An 18,930-nucleotide genomic window follows, 5' to 3' on the forward strand; every position below is an offset into this window, starting at 1 on the left:
AGAATCTTATATGTTTAATTATGATCCCCTCTCATTCTTCTAAACTCCAATGAGCATAGGCCCAACCTGCTCAACCTTTCTTCATAAGACAACCCCTTCATCTCAGGAACCAACCTCGTGAACCTTCTCTGAACTGCCTCCAATGCAAGTATATCCCTCCTTAAATAAGGAGACCAAAACTGTACGCAGTACTCCAGATGTGGTCTCACCAGCGCCCTGTACAGCTGTAACAGAACTTCCCTACTTTTATACTCTGGTCCCCTTGTAATAAAGGCCAACATTCCATTTGCCTTCCTAATTACTTGCTGTACCTGCATGCTAATTTTTTGTGCTTTGTGTACGAGGACCCCCAGATCCCTCTGTACCGCAGCATTTTGTAGTCTCTCTCCATTTAAATAATAATTTGCTTTTTTATTCTTTCTACCAAAGTGGATAACTTCAGATTTTCCCACATTATGCTCCATCTGCCAAATTTTTGTCCACTCACTTTGCAGACTCTTAGGCCTAGAAATTCAGTGGGCTGCGCCACCAGTTTGCGCCCAAAGAGGGCACTCAGTGGCTTTAGCGCCACTAGCCACACCTACCGCGATATTTAGCGGGGCGCTAATGGCGGCGTTAGCCTATAGCGCTGCGCCGCCACCGATGACATCATCGGTGTGCGCAGCGCCCCGCTCCCGCCCCGATGACCATATTTGGTTGCGCCCGCCTCTTCAGCGCCGGCCGCAAATAGCGACCGGTACACAGGGGCCTACCTGTGGCGGTAGTGGCGCTAGTTAAGGTGGAGGTGCGGCCGGCCGCTTTTTCGGCGGCTGCCTGCCAGCACCTCCGTCCCCGGCCTCCTACACCCCCCCCCCACCGCGGCATTGCCGGCTGTTTCCCGAGAGCCCGGCACTTCTCCTTGGTGCCGGGCTCATTTGCCGGCACTCGCGAGCGGGGATTGCGCTGTTGCAGGCACAAGGCCTGCAGTACCGCAGCGTGCCGTGCCGCAGCGTGTGGCGCTGCGGCCCTTAGCGCGCCGATATTCAGTTTCAGCACCCCAAGCGGGGCGCGGGAAGCCTCGATTAGCGGCCCGCTTCCATTTGGGGCGCAGAAACTGAATATCCGGATGGCGCAAGTGGTTCCGCTCGCAGCGGTAATTCCGGCGCCCAGGCGAACTTGGCGCCCCAAACGGCGCCCAACTGAATTTTTAGCCCTTTGTGTCCTCTTCACAACTTGCTTTCCCACCTATCTTTGTATCATCAGCAAATTTGCCTACAGTACACTTGGTCCCTTCATCCAAGTCATTAATGTAGATTGTAAATAGTTGAGGCCCCAGCATTGATCCCTGTGGCACCCCACTAGTTACAGTTTGCCAACCTGAAAATGACCCATTTATCCCGACTCTCTGTTTTGTGTTAGTTAGCCAATCCTCTATCCGGCTAATATATTACCCCCAACTCCGTGAGCTCTTATCTTGTGCAGTAACCTTTTATGTGTCACCTTATCGAATGCTTTCTGGAAATCCAAATACATTACATCTACTGGTTCCCCTTTATCCACCCTGCTCGTTACATTCTCAAAGAACTCTATAGTAAATTTGTCACATACGATTTCCCTTTCATAAAACCATGCTGACTCTGTTTGATTGTATTATGATTTTCTCAGTGTTCTGCTACTACTTCCTTAATAATGGATTCCAGCATTTTCCCAATGACAGATGTTAGGCTAACTGGCCCATAGTTTCCTGCTTTCTGTCTCCCTCCTTTCTTGAATAGGGGCGTTACATTTGTGCTTTTCCAATCTGCTGGGACCTCTCCAGAATCCAGGGAATTTTGGTAGATTACAACCAACGCATCCACTATCTCTGCAGCCACTTCTTTTAAGATCCTAGGATGCAGGCCATCAGGTCCAGGGGACTTGTCAGCCTTTAGTCCCATTAGTTTGCCTAGTTCTTTTTCTCGAGTGATAGTGATTGTTTTAGGTTCCTCCCTCCCTATAGCCCCTTGATTATCAATTATTACTAGGATGCTTTTAGTGCCTTCTACCGTGAAGATCGATACAAAATAGTTGTTCAAAGTCTCTGCCATTTCCCTGTTTCCCATTATTAATTCCCCAGTCTCATCCTCTAAGGGACCAATGTTTACTTTAGCTACTCTCTTCCTTTTTATATACCTGTAGAAGCTCTTACTGTCTGTTTTTATATTTTTTGCTACTTTACTCTCATAATCTATCTTCTCCCTCTTTATTATTTTTTTAGTCATCCTTTGCTGGTTTCTAAAAATTTCTGAATCCTCTGGCCTACCACTAATCTTTGCAAGAGTAGGGAAGCCTTACTCCAGTTGTACAGGTCTTTGGTGAGACCACACCTGGAATACTGTGCACAGTTTTGGTCTCCTTATCTGAGAAAGGACATACATGCCTTCGAGGCGGTGCAACGAAGGTTCACTAGATTGATCCCTGGGATGAGAGGGTTGTCCTGTGAGAAGAGAATGAGTAGATTGGGCCTCTCCTCTCTAGAGTTTAGAAGAATGAGAGATGATCTCATTCAAACATACAAGATTCTGAGGGGGATTGACAGATGACCAAGAAAGACATGTTGGTGATCTTGGCTACGTGGAGGCTAATGGAAATGGTGTGGCCAGCTTTGAAATGAATGATAAAATGCTCCATCTATCAGGGGAAAGGTCCATTATTGGACGTACACTTATGGTTCATGAGAAGGAAGATGACTTGGGCAAAGGTGGAAATGAGGAGAGCGCTCGAACAGGAAATGCTGGAGAACATTTGGCCTGTGGTGTGATTGGCATTGCTAAAGAAGGAAATTAATATATCTGTGGGGTAGAGAATTAACATTGTAAATGCTGAGAGTTTGTTTCTCCTGGCTGAAGAGTCTAGAACTACGAGGCATAGTCTCAGGATAAGGGTTCGGCCATTTAAGACTGAGATGAGGAGGAATTTCTTCACTCAGAAGGTTGTGAATCTTTGGAATTCTCTGCCCCAGAGGGCTGTGGATACTGAGTCTTTGAGTATATTCAAGGCTGAGATCGATAGATTTTTGGACTCTAGGAGAATGAAGGGATATGGAGATCAGGCGGGAAAGTGGAAATAGAAACATAGAAACATAGAAGATAGGAGCAGGAGTAGGCCATTCGGCCCCTTGAGCCTGTTCCACCATTTAATGAGATCATCGCTGATCATCCAAATTTAATACCCTGTCCCTGCTTTCTCCCCATACCCCTTGATCCCTTTAACCTTAAGAAATATATCCAACTCCTTCTTGAATATATTTAATGAATTGGCCTCTACTGCCTTCTGTGGTAGAGAATTCCACAGGTTCACCACTCTCTGGGTGAAGAAATTCCTCCTAATTTCTGCCCTAAATGGCCTACCCTTTATCCTTAGACTGTGATCCCTGGTTCTGGACTCCCCGACCATCGGGAACATCCTTCCTGCATCTAGTCTGTCCAGTCCTGTCAGAATTTTATAAGTTTCAATGAGATTCCCTCTCATTCTTCTAAACTCCAGCGAGTACAAGCCCAATCGACCCAATCTCTCCTCATACATCATTCCTGCCATCCCAGGTATCAGCCTGGTGAATCTTCGCTGAACTCCTTCCATGGCAAGAACATCCTTCCTCAGATAAGGTGACCAAAACTGCACACAATACTCAAGATGTGGTCTCACCAAGGCCCTGTACAACTGCAGCAAGACATCCTTGTTCCTGTACTCAAACCCTCTCGCTACGAAGGCCAACATGCCATTTGCCTTCTTAACCACCTGCTGCACCTGCATGCTTACCTTCAGCGACTGGTGCACAAGGACACCCAGGTCTCGTTGCACTTCCCCTTCTCCCAATCTATTGCCATTCAGATAATAATCTGCCTTCCTGTTTTTGCCACCAAAGTGGATAACCTCACATTTATCCACGTTATATTGCATCTGCCATACATCTGCCCAATCACCCAACCTGTCCAAATCATACTGCAGTTTCTCGGCATCCTCCTCACAGCACACACGCCCACCCAGCTTTGTGTCGTCTGCAAATTTGGAAATATTACATCTAGTTCCCTTGTCTAGATCATTAATATATATTGTGAATAGCTGGGGTCCAAGGACCGATCCCTGCGATACCCCACTAGTCACTGCCTGCCACTCGGAAAAAGACCCGTTTATTCCAACTCTTTGCTTTCTGTCTGCCAACCAGTTCTCTATCCAAGTCAATACCTTGCCCCCAATCCCATGTGCCTTAACTTTACATGCTAATCTCTTATGCGGGACCTTATCGAAAGCCTTCTGAAAGTCCAAATACACCACATCCACTCTCAACTCTACCCGTACAGATTCCACATCATCAGAGCTAATATCCTTCCTTAATATTGTGTTAATCTCCTGTTTAACAAGCAATGCTACCTCACCTCATTTTCCCCTTTGCCTGTCCTTCCTGAATATTGAGTACCTGTGGATGTTGAATTCCCAGCCTTGGTCACCCTGGAGCCATGTCTCCTTAATTCCAATTACATCATATCCGTTTACATCTATTTGCGCAGCTAATTCATCCACCTTATTACGAATGGTCCTCACATTAAGACACAAAGCCTTCAGGCTTGTTTTTTTAACACTCTTAGTCCTTTTAGAATTATTATTTACTGTAGCCCTGTTTGATTTACACCCTTCATTTCTCTGCATTCCACTTTTGCTTTTCTCCTTCCTGTCTTTTGTTTCTATCCTTGCTTCCCTTTCCTCTGTCTCCCTGCACAGGTTCCCAACCCCCTTTATAGTTTAAACCCTCCCCAACAGCACTAGCAACCACTCCCCCTAGGACATCGGTCCCAGTCCCGCCCAGGTGCAAATTGTCCAGTTTGTACTGGTCCCATCTCCCCCAGAACCGGTTCCAATGTCCCAGGAATTTGATTCCCTCCCCCTTGCACCATTCCTCTAGCCACGTATTCATCTGAAATATCCTTCTATTTCTACTCTGACTAGCACATGGCACTGGTAGCAATCCTGAGATTACTACCTTTCAGGTCCTATTTTTTAATTTACCTCCTAACTCCCTATATTCAGCTTTTAGGACCTCATCCCGCTTTTTTACCAATATCGTTGGTACCTATATGCACCAGGACAACTGGTTATTCACCCTCCCCCTCCAGAATGCCCTGCAGCCGCCCCGAGACATCCTTGACCCTTGCACCAGGGAGGCAACATACCGTCCCGGAGCCTCGTTTGCGGCCGCAGAAACGCCTATCTATTCCCCTTACAATAGAATCCCCTATCACTATAGCTCTCCTACTCTTTTTCCACCCGTCCTGTGCAGCAGAACCACCCATGGTGCCAGGAAGTTGGTGCTGCTGCCTTCCCCCGATAAGCCATCTCCCTCAATAATATCCAAAGTGGTATATCTGTTTGAAAGGGGGATGGCCACAGGGGACCCCTGCACTACCTGCCTGCGCCTACTACTCTGCCTGGCGTGGTCACCCATTCCCTTCCTGCCTGTGCAGCCTTTACATGCAGTGTGACCAACTCCATAAACGTGCTATCCACGATGTTCTCAGCATCGCAAATGCTCCAGTATGTATCCATTTGCAGCTCCAGCGCCACAATGCGTTCTGTCAGAAGCTGCAGCTGGATACACTTCCCGCAGACATGGTCGTCAGGGACACAGGAAGTGTCACATAGTGCAGGAGGAGCATGCCACGGGGCCGAGCTGTCCTGCCATGATTTACCCTTTAATTAATTTAAATTAAAGTAAATCAAATCAATACCACTAATTACACTACAATTAAATGATATACTCAAGGGCCCTTGGTTACTAGCACTCCCCAATACACAACAGAGACATTAGAAACTATAGCCACAAGATGAGGTAGAAGATCAGCCATGGTCGTATTGAATGGCGGAGCAGGCGCGAGGGGCCGTATGGCCTACTCCTGTTCATATTTCTTATGTTCTTATGTTTGCTGAGTTCTGACCAACCCAAGCAGAGACATTTTTTATGCATGTATCTCGGCATACTGCACAACTCACACATATATATACTCACACACATACACACACATGTGCGCTCATGCTCACACATATATACACACACTCACTCACAAACACACACACACAATTTTGTTTTTATTTGTTCATGGGATGTGGGCGTTGCCGGCAAGGCCAACATTTATTGTCCATCCTGTAAGGTGTTTGGTTTCCTCGTCCTTACAAGGGTTCTTTGACTCTGGGTTTTGCAGGATCAAAATGGTAGATGACACAAAGGTTTAGGTTCAACCCAAAACTGTTAGTTTATTAAAACCAACAAAACACAGACAAAAACCTGTTGAGATTTGGCTGAAACTTACAATCACCCATACGGCCGGTCGTTACTGTTGTGGATTGTAGTCCTGGATCAGAGATGACCTGTCCCCATCATCCTTTATCTGACTGCAGCTGCCTACACAGCGCAAACGCCTTGTAGAGTCAACTGATGCTCACAATCACCTGTCCAGCTGGTCGTGGCCGACGTTGATCGCAGGCTGGGAGCTGGAGATGACTGTCTTCCCTTCCTTCTTACACCTGGCAGTTGCTATAGTCAGAGCTAGATTCCGAGAGAGAGAGAGAGCTGGTTCCTTCTTATAGTTCTTTTAGTCACCTGGCCCCATGCTGGGCCTCCCCCAACTAGTTTCGGTTGTCGGTTTGCTGAACTGTCCGACATTCACACCTCGTCAACCTGTAATTCAATCACCGGAGGTGTACAGAGTTGTGAAATCGAAGATAACTCATTATCTCCTCTCCCGCTTTATGTAACGCATATTCAATGTGATTTCTATTACTGTTGATAGGCGGTTGGCTGATTGTCTGCTCGGGACTTGTGTATCTTCCATTCATGTCAGGAAGTTGATCGTGACCCCCATTGTTTCAGTTAAACTCAGAGCATTGTCCAGATGTTAATTTTTCCCATCGAAACCAATCATGATTCCAGGCCTCACAGTTCAATGTCAATGTCCTTTTCAGAGTTAATCATGAGTCAAAGCTTTCATTGTCCAGTATCAATGTGTTCTCCAAGAACTGCAGACTTTGATGGCACCTTTTCTGTGCTTCAAAGTTTAACCGTTTCATGCCCTTACCACTGGGCCAAACAGGCTTTCAGCATTTTGCTATTGTACAGGGATTTAAAAAAAAAATCTACAATCCCTAATTACCCTCAAGAAGGTGGTGGTGAGCCGGCATCTTGACTTCTCTGTAATGGTTTGGTACAACTGAGTGACTTGCTAGGCCATTTCAGAGGGCAACTAAGAGTCAACTGTGGTGTATGTAACCTGTTCCACCTTAAGAGAACTACCTTAAGAGATGTACTACTTTCTCTTGGCTGCTGTATACTGTAATACCGGTGGTGACCACACCGGTATATAAGTGTTGTGTAGGGATTTGCTGGGCAGTTCAGCCCTGACCTCCGAATAGTAAAGACCTGTTAAAGTTATTCTTGTGGTCTGTGTCCAGTGATTTATAATAAGCATAACTGGGACACACAGACTTAACAGTGGCGACGAGTCCGATCTTACCCTGCGGCAGTTTTACATCCAAGGCAGCTTCGTCCTCAGAACGGGCGTCGAGAAGAGGCATCCACCCTCATCATCCTGCTGAGCACCATCACACGGGAGGCATTGAGAACCCGGGTTAAAAAGAAAAATTCTGACCACGAAGCCCTCCATCAGCGACAGGCAGTGATCATCCCTTCTACCACGGTGGTGGGTAAGCCGATCAGCGACACGAGCAGAAAGTCGGCCGCGTTGACTGTGGAGTGGGGGAGGGAAAACGGAGGAAAAAGGGCGGAGAACTCGACCACGGCCGGTGAAAAGGGCCGGGCTGCAATCGAGGCCAAGAGGCGCAGCGACTGGGGCAGCTTAAGGCACGAGAGCCGCGGAGAACTCAAACGCAGCCAGGGTAAAGGACCGGGCTGCATGCGGGGCTGAGAGGCGCAACAGCAGGGGAAGCGTGAATGCCCACGGGAACCGCGGGGGAGTAAAAGCAGCGTCGGGGAATTGAGAACCGCTGGGGAGGCGAGAACGGCAGCAGCACGGCAATCGCCATTGCAGCCAGCGGGGGAAGAAGGCAAACGCGGGAATCCGCCATTGTAGTCGGCGGGGGAAGAAGATGAGCGCGGGAAAGACCGCCAAGCGCGGGAAGCCGCCATTTTAGTAGGCAGGGGAAGAAGACAAGCGCGGGAAGCCGCCATTTTGAGAAAAAGAAAAATTTAAAAACTTGCAAGGATGCCTAAACATGGGAACATTAATACCTTTGATAGCGATATCGAAGATTGGACCACGTATGTAGAACGCATGGAAGTTTATTGTAAAGCAAATAAGGTACCAGATGATGAGAAAGCACTAACCTTATTAAGCTCAACGGGTGCGAAGACATACGGGCTATTGAAGCACCTTCTGTCACCAGATAAACCGGCGGATCAGACTTTCGCGAATATTGTTACTGTCCTGAAAAATCATTTAAACCCCGCGCCGCTGATGATAGCGGAACGATTTAAATTTTACAGAAGAACGCAGCTGAAAGACGAAAGCAACGCTGAATTTTTAATTTAACTGCGTAAGCTATCAAAGTACTGTCAGTTTGGAACAGGACTAGCAGATGCGCTGAGAGATAAATTTGTGTGTGGATTGTTAAAAGAAGGAACACAAAAGCGACTGCTTGAGGAGAATGATCTTACGCTTGATAAAGCTGTCACTATTGCAGCATCGCGCGAAGCCGCAGCGAGAGGCACTGTGGAAATGCAGCTACGGTCACCGGAACTCAGCACCAATCAAATGGTCTTGGGTACAGTAAAATGTTATCGTTGTGGAGAGACAACGCACGATCAGAACCAGTGCTGGTTCAAAAATCAGGAATGCAGAAAATGTGGCAGGCTTGGTCACATAGCTAAAGTATGCCGGTCAGGAAAGAAGACCAGCAACAAAAAGTCACCGCAGGAAAAGTACAGAAAGGTACACAAGGTGACAGAGAACAGTTCGAACGAACAGAAGTCAAATTCAGACTCCAGCAGTAATGAACTGGGTAGTCTAAGAGTACACAATGTTGGTAATGAAGCAGACCTCCAAACAATCTGGGTCACACTTCAGATAGCAGGAGTCCAAGTGAAGATGGAATTGGACACTGGATCGGCATTGACGGTCATGAATAAGCAAGATTACAAAAGGTTATTCCCACATATTCCCCTACGGGATACGGAGATTGTATTGAAAACATACACGGGGCAAAGAGTATACCCCATCGGGAAGATAGAGGTAAAGGTGGTCCACAAGGGCAAAGAAAGCCGAGGAATGGACTTATATGTGCTACCTGAGGGAGGTCCACCACTACTGGGACAGGAGTGGATTAGGAAAATAAATATGGACTGGCATTCCTTAAAAGCACTAACGGTAGATTCCGGTAAAAAAGATGTCAAACCTAAACGATTGTCCAGAATATTGGACGATGCTAAAGAGGTGTTTCAACAGGGACTGGGAACACTGAGAGGAATTACGGCAAACATCAAGGTTGAAGAACATGCAAACCCGAAATTTTTCAAAGCCAGACCGGTACCTTATGCGATATGACCTGCTGTGGAAGCTGAGCTGGAAGGGCTAGAACGTTCAGGAGTACTGTCTAAGGTAGACTGGAGTGAGTGGGCCACGCCCATTGTCCCCGTCATGAAGCGTTCATCGAGCAACAAGCCGGGGGAACCGGGGAAGGTTTGCATCTGTGGAGATTTCAAGATCACTGTTAATCCGGTGCTTCACATGGTGCAGTATCCGCTTCCGCGGATTGAGGATATCTTCGCTTCGTTGTCTGGCGGGAAACACTTCACCAAGATAGACCTGGCGCAGGCGTACTTACAGATGGAAGTTGAGGAAGAGTCACGCCAGTATCTCACGATCAACACGCATAGAGGCTTGTACCGGTATAATAGACTGGTTTTTGGAGTGGCATCGGCTCCAGCAATTTGGCAGAGGGCCATGGAGCAGGTATTACAGGGAATTCCAGGCACACAATGTTACCTGGACGATATGCTGATTACAGGAGATGATGATGAGGAACACCTTGCAAATTTGGAACTGGTGCTCACCAGATTGAAAGAATATGGACTTCGAGTTAATCGCCAGAAATGTGAGTTCTTTCAGAAGCGAATCTCGTACTGTGGTCATGTCATTGACCAGGAGGGGCTTCATAAGTCTCCTGACAAGATCGAAGCTGTTGTGAAGGCTCCCGCTCCGGATAATGTATCCCAGTTGAGGTCGTTCCTAGGGTTGATTAACTATTACCATAAGTTTCTGCCAAATTTATCCACGGTGCTGCACCCGCTGAACGCTCTTTTGCAGAAGGGAGTACCATGGAAGTGGAGTGAGGACTGTAAGAGGGCCTTTCGCAAAAGCAAGGCATTGATCACCTCAGAGGAAGTGTTGGCTCACTTCAACCCAATGCTGCCTATTCGTTTGGCTTGTGATGCTTCTCCATATGGTATTGGGGCAGTACTCTCACACAAGTTGCCAAATGGCCTGGAGAGGCCAGTTGCGTTCGCATCCAGATCATTGACCTCCGCTGAGCGCAACTATGCTCAGATAGATAGGGAGGCTCTCAGCCTTGTGTGGGGAGTAAAGAAGTTTAATCATTACCTGCAGGGCCAAAAGTTCACGCTTCTGACAGACCACCAGCCGTTGGTATCCATTTTTAACCCTAAGAAGGGTGTTTCGGTGATGACAGCACAGAGACTCCAGAGATGGTCCCTTTTCCTAGGGGCACATCAATATCAGATCGAATTCAAAGGTACAAAGCAGCATGGTAATGCTGATGGGCTGTCGCGCCTGCCACTACCTACAGAGGAGGAGGCACCGACGGTTGACCCTGTTGAGTTATTTCACTCGACCATCATCGAATGTTTTCCAGTCACCAATGCAAGTATTGAAAGAGAAACCAGGAATGACCCGACACTGTCCCAGGTCTACGAAGTGACAGTGAAGGGATGGCCAGCACATGGTGATCCACTGTTACCGGCATTCTCAGCAAGACGAGAACAGCTGTCCGTCTGTCAAGGAACATTGATGTATGGAACAAGGGTGATTATTCCTCCTAAGTTAAGAGAGAGAGTTCTAAAGGAACTGCATGTAGGTCATCTGGGGGGAGTCAAGATGAAAAGCCTTGCTAGGGCTTATGTGTGGTGGCCGGGTATCGACCAACAGATAGAGGATCTGACGAAAAGCTGCTCAGGGTGCCAAAAAGTGCAAAACGCACCTCCGATTGCACCGCTGCATCCATGGGAATGGCCTTCAACCCCATGGCAACGTGTACATATTGACTTTGCTGGTCCATTCATGGACTCCATGTTTTTAATTGCGGTGGACGCACATTCTAAATGGCCAGAAGTGATTAAGATGACTACCACTACCTCGGAAAAGACGATCGCGGTGCTAAGAATGATATTTGCAAGAAATGGATTGCCAGAACAAATATGTTCAGACAACGGACCGCAGTTCGTGTCAGAAGAATTCCAGAAATTCATGAAGAAGAATGGGGTGAAGCATTATACCTCTGCCCCATATCATCCGACTACAAACGGGTTGGCCGAGAGATTTGTACAAACGTTCAAAAAAGCAATAAAGGCCATGAGCGAAGATCAGATTCCACTACAACACAAGGTGGACAAATTCCTACTGGCATATCGAAACGCCACTCATGCAGTGACAAACCAAAGTCCTGCCATGATGTTCTATAACAGGAGGTTGCGGTCCAGGTTGGACTTGTTAAAACCAAATGTGCGGAGGGAAGTTGAAAACAAACAGTCCCAGCATATAAATAACAAGACCACTCGGAGTTTTGAAATAGGACAACCAGTGTTAGCCCAGGACTATAAAAATGAGAAATGGCAATCTGGAACAATTCGGGCCAGACAAGGACCCCTGATGTACACGGTAGATATTGGTGAAAATGTAATACGGCGTCATGCTGACCAACTGGTAGAATCGAGAACAAGGGTCGAACCCATGGTTACGGCAGAGACAACCGTGGAAGAAGTTAGTGAACCTGAAGCATCTACCTCAGAAGTGAATGTACCCGATGATGATGTCCAATCCATAAGAGACCAACTAGATGAGTCACCCCAGCAACGAGAATCAGAGACCCCTGAAAGGCGTTATCCAACTCGAATCAGGAGGCCTCCTCAGAGACTGAATCTTTGAACTGTTTTGCATGAAGTTGTATATATATATGTTATTATGTTATGTTAAATGGGGATATAACTGTTAAGCTAAAAAGGGAGGATTGTGGTGTATGTAACCTGTTCCACCTTAAGAGAACTACCTTAAGAGATGTACTACTTTCTCTTGGCTGCTGTATACTGTAATACCGGTGGTGACCACACCGGTATATAAGTGTTGTGTAGGGATTTGCTGGGCAGTTCAGCCCTGACCTCCGAATAGTAAAGACCTGTTAAAGTTATTCTTGTGGTCTGTGTCCAGTGATTTATAATAAGCATAACTGGGACACACAGACTTAACATCAACCACATTGCTGTGGATCTGAGTCACATATCGGCCAGACCGGGTAAGGATGGCAGGTTTCCTTCCCTAAAGGACATTAGTGAACCAGATGGATTTGTACGACAATCCATTACTGATACTTGCTTTTTATTCCAGATACACACACACAAATACATACTCATATACACACACATACTCATACACACGTGCACATTTTCTTTTACAGCAGGGTCACCAGCAGGAACCGTGGCCGATTTTCCCCTCCCTAGCCCAAGGACTCTGACACCAGTTGTAGTCCCCCTACTGGTCCTATAGATGAGCTTGTCTAACTCAGCATAGACCACAGATTGAACCTGGAGCCTTTGGGTCTGTAGGGCTCGACTGCCGTTAGCTGTGGACTTTTTATCTGCTTAACCCACAAAGGCGCTCCAATATCCTGTTGAACTTTAACACTGTTCAAGCACACTCTGATGCATTCCTACATCACTTAAATCAAGTCTATGGGGCCAGCAATGCAATATTACACAAAGATAGCTCTTTAGACTATATGGTGCATTGCCCAGGGGAACTGTAGACTGAACATTTTACACAGGGGTACTGTATGGACTGAACATATTGCAAAGGGGAGTTGTATTGTCTGAACACTGGAATGTCAGCCTAGATATTGTGCTCAAGTCTCTGGAGTGTGGCATGAACCCATAGCCTTCAGTCTCGAAGGCAAGTGTGATACCACTGAGCCACAGCTAACATATCTAACCATTAACAGGTCTTTGACTGGTATTGATCCTATTTTGTCTACTCGGTTCTAACTCGTCAACAAATAGAACATTACTGAGTTTAGGTGGAGTGAGATTTCAAGCCGCCTGTTACTTTCCAAACGTTTTTCCAGATATTTCAGCGCAAGGACGCGATTGTTAACATCTCTGCCTTAGCCAGCAATGAAGCCACTCTGAGAAACATGCTGGAGAAAGTCATCACCATGTGGAATCAAACCAACTTCAAGCTGGTGAGCCACCAGGTTGATACCTCCATTGTACTGGTCATTGGCTCCACGGAAGAGATCATCGCTCAGCTGGAAGAAAGTCTAATCACCGTCTCCACCATTATGGGCTCCCGTTACGTGGAATCCATCAAGGTACTCATGTTGTTTGAATGAAAGTATGTTGCCAGCACATGTAAACGAGAAGCCATGTCTTTAAATGGTCATTCTTATTGTTCATTGCACATTCCCAGGGACCACATTGCAGCTCCCCCAGTGCGGCAGTCTGATGCCTGAGCCAGGCAGTGATCGAGCAGCCAGCCGGGCTCACTAACAGACCTTGGACGTGTAGATCTGTCCCTGGGGGCTGGGGCTCTTTCCACTCAGCTCCCGACAGCCCTGCAGGACAGTCAGTGCACTAATGGCTAGTCTAGTCCTTGGCTGGATAAACAGCCAGAAGCAGCTCTAGTCGGTGGCATTTTACCTGATTAAATGCCAGGAGTATCTCTTGGGCATCTTCAACACTTGGCTCTGCCACTCCACTTCTAAGTTGTCTGGCTAAGCAGGATGTGTCCCCCTGGGGAGAGAGCACTCTTCATACTCTGCAAATGGGAAGGCTGTAGGTGGGCATAGATTGTTTTGTTGTGGGGCCCAGAGGAGCTCTCCTGTTCCTGTTGGCCCCGCAAGGAAAGTTTTAAAAAAACTGCGCATCTTGTGCCCCAACTCCTCTTCCCACTGGTTTTTTTTAATTCGTTGCTGGGATGTGGGTGTCACTCGCAAGTCCAGCATTTATTGCCCATCCCTAGTTGCCCTTGAGAAGGTGGTGGTGAGCCACCGCCTTGAACCGCTGCAGTCCGTGTGGTGAAGGTACTGTTAGGGAGGGAGTTCCAGGATTTTGACCTAGCGACAATGAAGGAACAGCGATACATTCCCAAGTCAGTATGGTGTGTGACTTGGAGGGGAACTTGGAGATGATGGTTTTCCCATGCGCCTGCTTGTAAGAAATAGTGGTCCTATAGAATCATAAGAAATAGGCTTCTCTAGTTAAGGGAAATTTTTCAGCAGTCTGCCTGAGCTGACACAGAACAATGTTACGATAGCAAAATACTGCAGATGCTGGAAATCCGAAATAACAACAGAAAATGGTGGAAAAACTCAGCAGGCCAGGCAACATCCGTGGAGAGAAATTAGAGTCGACGTTTCGGGTGAACCCTTTTTCAAAACTGGAAAGGAAATGAAATAGATCGAAGGCAAGGCTGCGATAGAACAAAAGAAGTGAAAGAGACATTAAGAGGTATTCAAAACCAGACGAGATGGTAATAGGACAGTGGAGACAAAAGACGGCTCTAGATTAGGTGTGAAGTGTACTGGCAGAAAGAGAGACAGCTGCCATGTGGGAGAGAGAAAAAAAAAGGAAAGGGGGGAGGGGGGAAACCCAAAACAAAGGGGTGGGAAAAAATATATAAGTAAAAATGTAATAGGGGCCGAGGTTATGATCTGAAATTGTTGAACTCGATATTGAGTCCGGAAGGCTGCAAAGTGCCTAATCGGAAGATGAGGTGCTGTTCCTCGAGTTTACGTTGAGCTTCCGTGGAACAATGCAAGAGGCCAAGGACGGTGAGGTCCGAGTGGGAATGGAGTGGTGAATTAAAATGACAGGCGACCGGAAGCTCGGGGTCACCCTTACGGACTGAACGGAGGTGTTCCGCAAAGCAGTCACCCAATCTGCGGTCTCCTCTACATTGAGAACCGACAAACTCAGTCAACCGCGTGTGATCATCGCTAAGACTGGGTAGGAAACTTTGAGCGAGAGAGAGGGCATTCCGAATAAATGAAACCATAGGTACAATGGCGTTTGCATTTCACAGGGAACAGTTGATAGATAGCCTGACAGAGAAAACAAGCACACCTGGGGTGACAGACATCCTAAGGATTTTAGAGAAGTGCAATGGGGATTATGATTGCATTCTCGGCAGGCTCGCTGAGAACGTCCAGAAATGCAACGTTAAGCTAAAAAAATACCGAGCTAAGTTGGCCTACGGGGCACACTTGTGCACCTCACAGTTAGATAAAAAAAACAGAGAACTGAAGGAACAGGGAGACAAGTTACAAAAGGAAAGCGAAGGTTGGCAGGAAAGGGCTTAGAGGGTGCAGAATTCTTAAAGTGCATCCAGGAGAGCTTTTTGAGCCAACATGTAGAAAGTCCTACAAGAGAGGGGGTGGTACTGGACCTAATTCTGGGGAATGTTGCCGGGCAAGTGGTGGAAGTATCAGTAGGAGAGCATTTTGGCGACAGTGACCATAATTCGGTGAGATTTAAGGTGGTCATGGAAAAAGACAAAGGCGGCCCGGAAATAAGGGTTCTAAATTGGGGGAAGGCCGATTTTAATATGATAAGGCAGGATCTGGCCAAAGTGGACTGGGAGCAGCTACTTATAGGAAAATCCACATCAAAACAGTGGGAGACTTTCAGAAGGGAAATAGAGAGAGTACAGCGCCAACATGTTCCTGAAAAGGTCAAGGGTGGGACCAACAAGCAAAGGGAACCTTGGATGACAAGGGATATACAAAAATGCATTAGAAATAAAAGGGGGGCTTTTGGCAGTTACAAAAGACTAAAGACGGAAGAAGCCCTAGAGGAGTATAAAAAGTGCAGGGGCATACTTAAAAAAGAAATTAGGAGGGCGAGGAGGGGCCATGAAATAACACTGGCGAGCAAAATAAAGGAAAATCCTAAGATGTTTTATAAGTATATTAAGGGCAAGAGGATAACCAGGGAAAGGGTAGGGCCCATTAGGGACCAAAGTGGCAATCTGTGTGTAGAGCCAGATGATGTAGGCGGGGTTTTAAATGAATTTTTTGCATCTGTGTTCACTATGGAGAAAGACGATGCAGACATAGAAATCGGGCAAGGGGACTGTGACATACTTGAACATATTAGCATCGAGAGGGAGGAGGTGCTAGCGGTTTTAGCAGGCCAAAAAGTGGATAAATCCCCAGGCCCGGACGAGATGTATCCCAGGCTGCTGTGGGAGGCAAAGGAGGAGATTGCAGGGGCTCTGACACAAATTTTCAGAACCTCTCTGGCCACAGGGGATGTACCAAAGGACTGGAGAACAGCTAATGTAGTACCATTATACAAGAAGGGTAGCAGGGATAAACCAGGGCATTACAGGCCAGTGAGCCTAACATCTGTGGTAGGGAAATTATTGGAAAAAATTCTGAGGGACAAAATTAGTCTCCACTTGGAGAGGCAAGGATTAATCGGGGATAGTCAGCATGGCTTTGTCAAGGGTAAATCATGTCTGACAAATCTGATTGAATTTTTCGAGGGGGTGACTAGGGGGGTGGATGAGGGAAATGCTGTGGATGTGGTTTACATGGACTTCAGTAAAGCCTTTGACAAAGTCCCGCATAGGAGACTGGTCAAGAAGGTAAGAGCCCATGGGATCCAGGGTGCCTTGGCGCGTTGGATCCTAAACTGGCTGAGTGGCAGGAGGCAGAGGGTGATGGTCGAAGGTTGCTTTTGTGACTGGAAGCCTGTGTCCAGTGGGGTACCTCAGGGATCGGTGCTGGGTCCCTTGTTGTTTGTGATCTACATAAATGATTTGGATGAGAATGTAAAAGGTATGATCAGCAAGTTCGCAGATGACACGAAAATTGGTGGGGTGGTCAATTGCGAGGAGGAAAGCCTCAGGCTACAGGACGATATAAACGGGTTGGTCAGATGGGCGGAAAAGTGGCAAATGGAATTTAACCCTGAAAAGTGCGAGGTGATGCATTTTGGACGGACAAATAAGGCAAGGGAATACACAATGAGTGGTAGGACCCTAGGAAGTACAGAGGGTCAGAGGGACCTTGGTGTACATGTACATAGGTCCCTGAAGGCAGCGGAACAGGTAGACAAGGTGGTTAAAAAGGCATATGGGATACTTGCCTTCATTAGCCGAGGCATAGAATATAAGAGCAGGGAGGTTATGATGGAGCTGTACAAAACGCTGGTGAGGCCACAGCTGGAGTACTGTGTGCAGTTCTGGTCGCCTCACTATAGGAAGGATGTGATTGCTTTGGAGAGGGTGCAGAGAAGATTCATCAGGATGTTACCTGGGATGGAGCGCCTCAGCTATGAAGAAAGACTAAACAGGCTGGGGTTGTTTTCCTTGGAGCAAAGAAGGCTGAGGGGGGACCTGATTGAGGTATACAAAATGATGAGGGGCATAGATAGGGTAGACAAAGAGGAACTTTTCCCCTTAGTAGGGGGGTCAATAACAAGGGGGCATAGATTCAGGGTAAGGGGCAGGAGATTTAGAGGGGATTTGAGGAGGAACTTTTTCACCCAGAGGGTGGTTGGAATGTGGAACTCAATGCCCAAAAGGGTGGTAGAGGCAGGAACCCTCACAACATTCAAGAAGCATTTGGATGAGCACTTGGAATGCCATTGCATACAAGGCTATGGACCAAATGCTGGAAAATGGGTTTAGACTGGACAGGGATGGATGGGCGGCGCAGACGCGATGGGCCGAAGGGCCTCTTTCTGTGCTGTAAAACTCTATGACTCTATGAAAGCATTGCCGTCCTGCACAATCAGTTATGGTGGGAGCAGGAAGCGCATGACGGAGTACGTTATACGCAGGAAAAGCTGGAACTAATACTGGAACAAAATATCAAGTTACAGGCAGAAAATACCAGACTAGGTGAGGAGTTAGAAGATGCAAGGGGGGCTTTGAGGGAGTTAGACAGGTGCCAAACCATCTCCTCTGAAGCAGACCATGTCCCGTGTCTAGCTAAAATCCGACAGCTTCAGGCACAAATCGGCCAACAGCAGGCAGTGATGGCTGCCGTCTCCAAAACCAGAGAAGGTGACCCCGGCCTTTGTTGGGACAATATAGTTGAAAACCTTGCCCCCTATGCTCCGCCTCCTCGTACAAGGACGGCACGACAAATGAAAACATACCAGTGTGTGTGGTCACCCGAGCCAGGGCTGCGTGCCAGCCTAGGCACAGGACTGACCAAGAGTAGGCCAAAAGCTAACCATCCACGACCAATGATGACGAGGGAGAAACCACAACTACACATAGGACCCTTACCCCCCATTGAGGTCAGGGCACTAAAAGATGACCTGGTGACAGTGGACATGAACACCAGCTCCCTCGACCCCATGCAACGGTGGAGAATTTTTAAGGTCACTGATCCAGAACTAGAAGGGAATGACCGTAAACAGGTCCTCCTGGCCACATGTTCCTCAGAGTTAAGACAAGAGGTGGATCAGGTAATCCTGGTTGATATTGAGGCTGACCTGTGCAGAACGCTGGGGAGGAGGGCATCGACTTCCACCAAGTCGTGGCCAATACCAAACAACTCTGTTTCTCTCTCCACGGATGTTGCCTGGCCTACTGAGTTTTTCCAGCGTTTTCTGTTGTTATACCAAATAGAGCCCTACTGAAGGCCCGAATGCCTTCGCAGATAAGC

The sequence above is a fragment of the Somniosus microcephalus genome, chromosome 9 (genome assembly GCF_052327205.1).
Source record: "Somniosus microcephalus isolate GS21.2 chromosome 9, FLI_Smic_1.0, whole genome shotgun sequence".
NCBI lineage: Eukaryota > Metazoa > Chordata > Chondrichthyes > Squaliformes > Somniosidae > Somniosus > Somniosus microcephalus.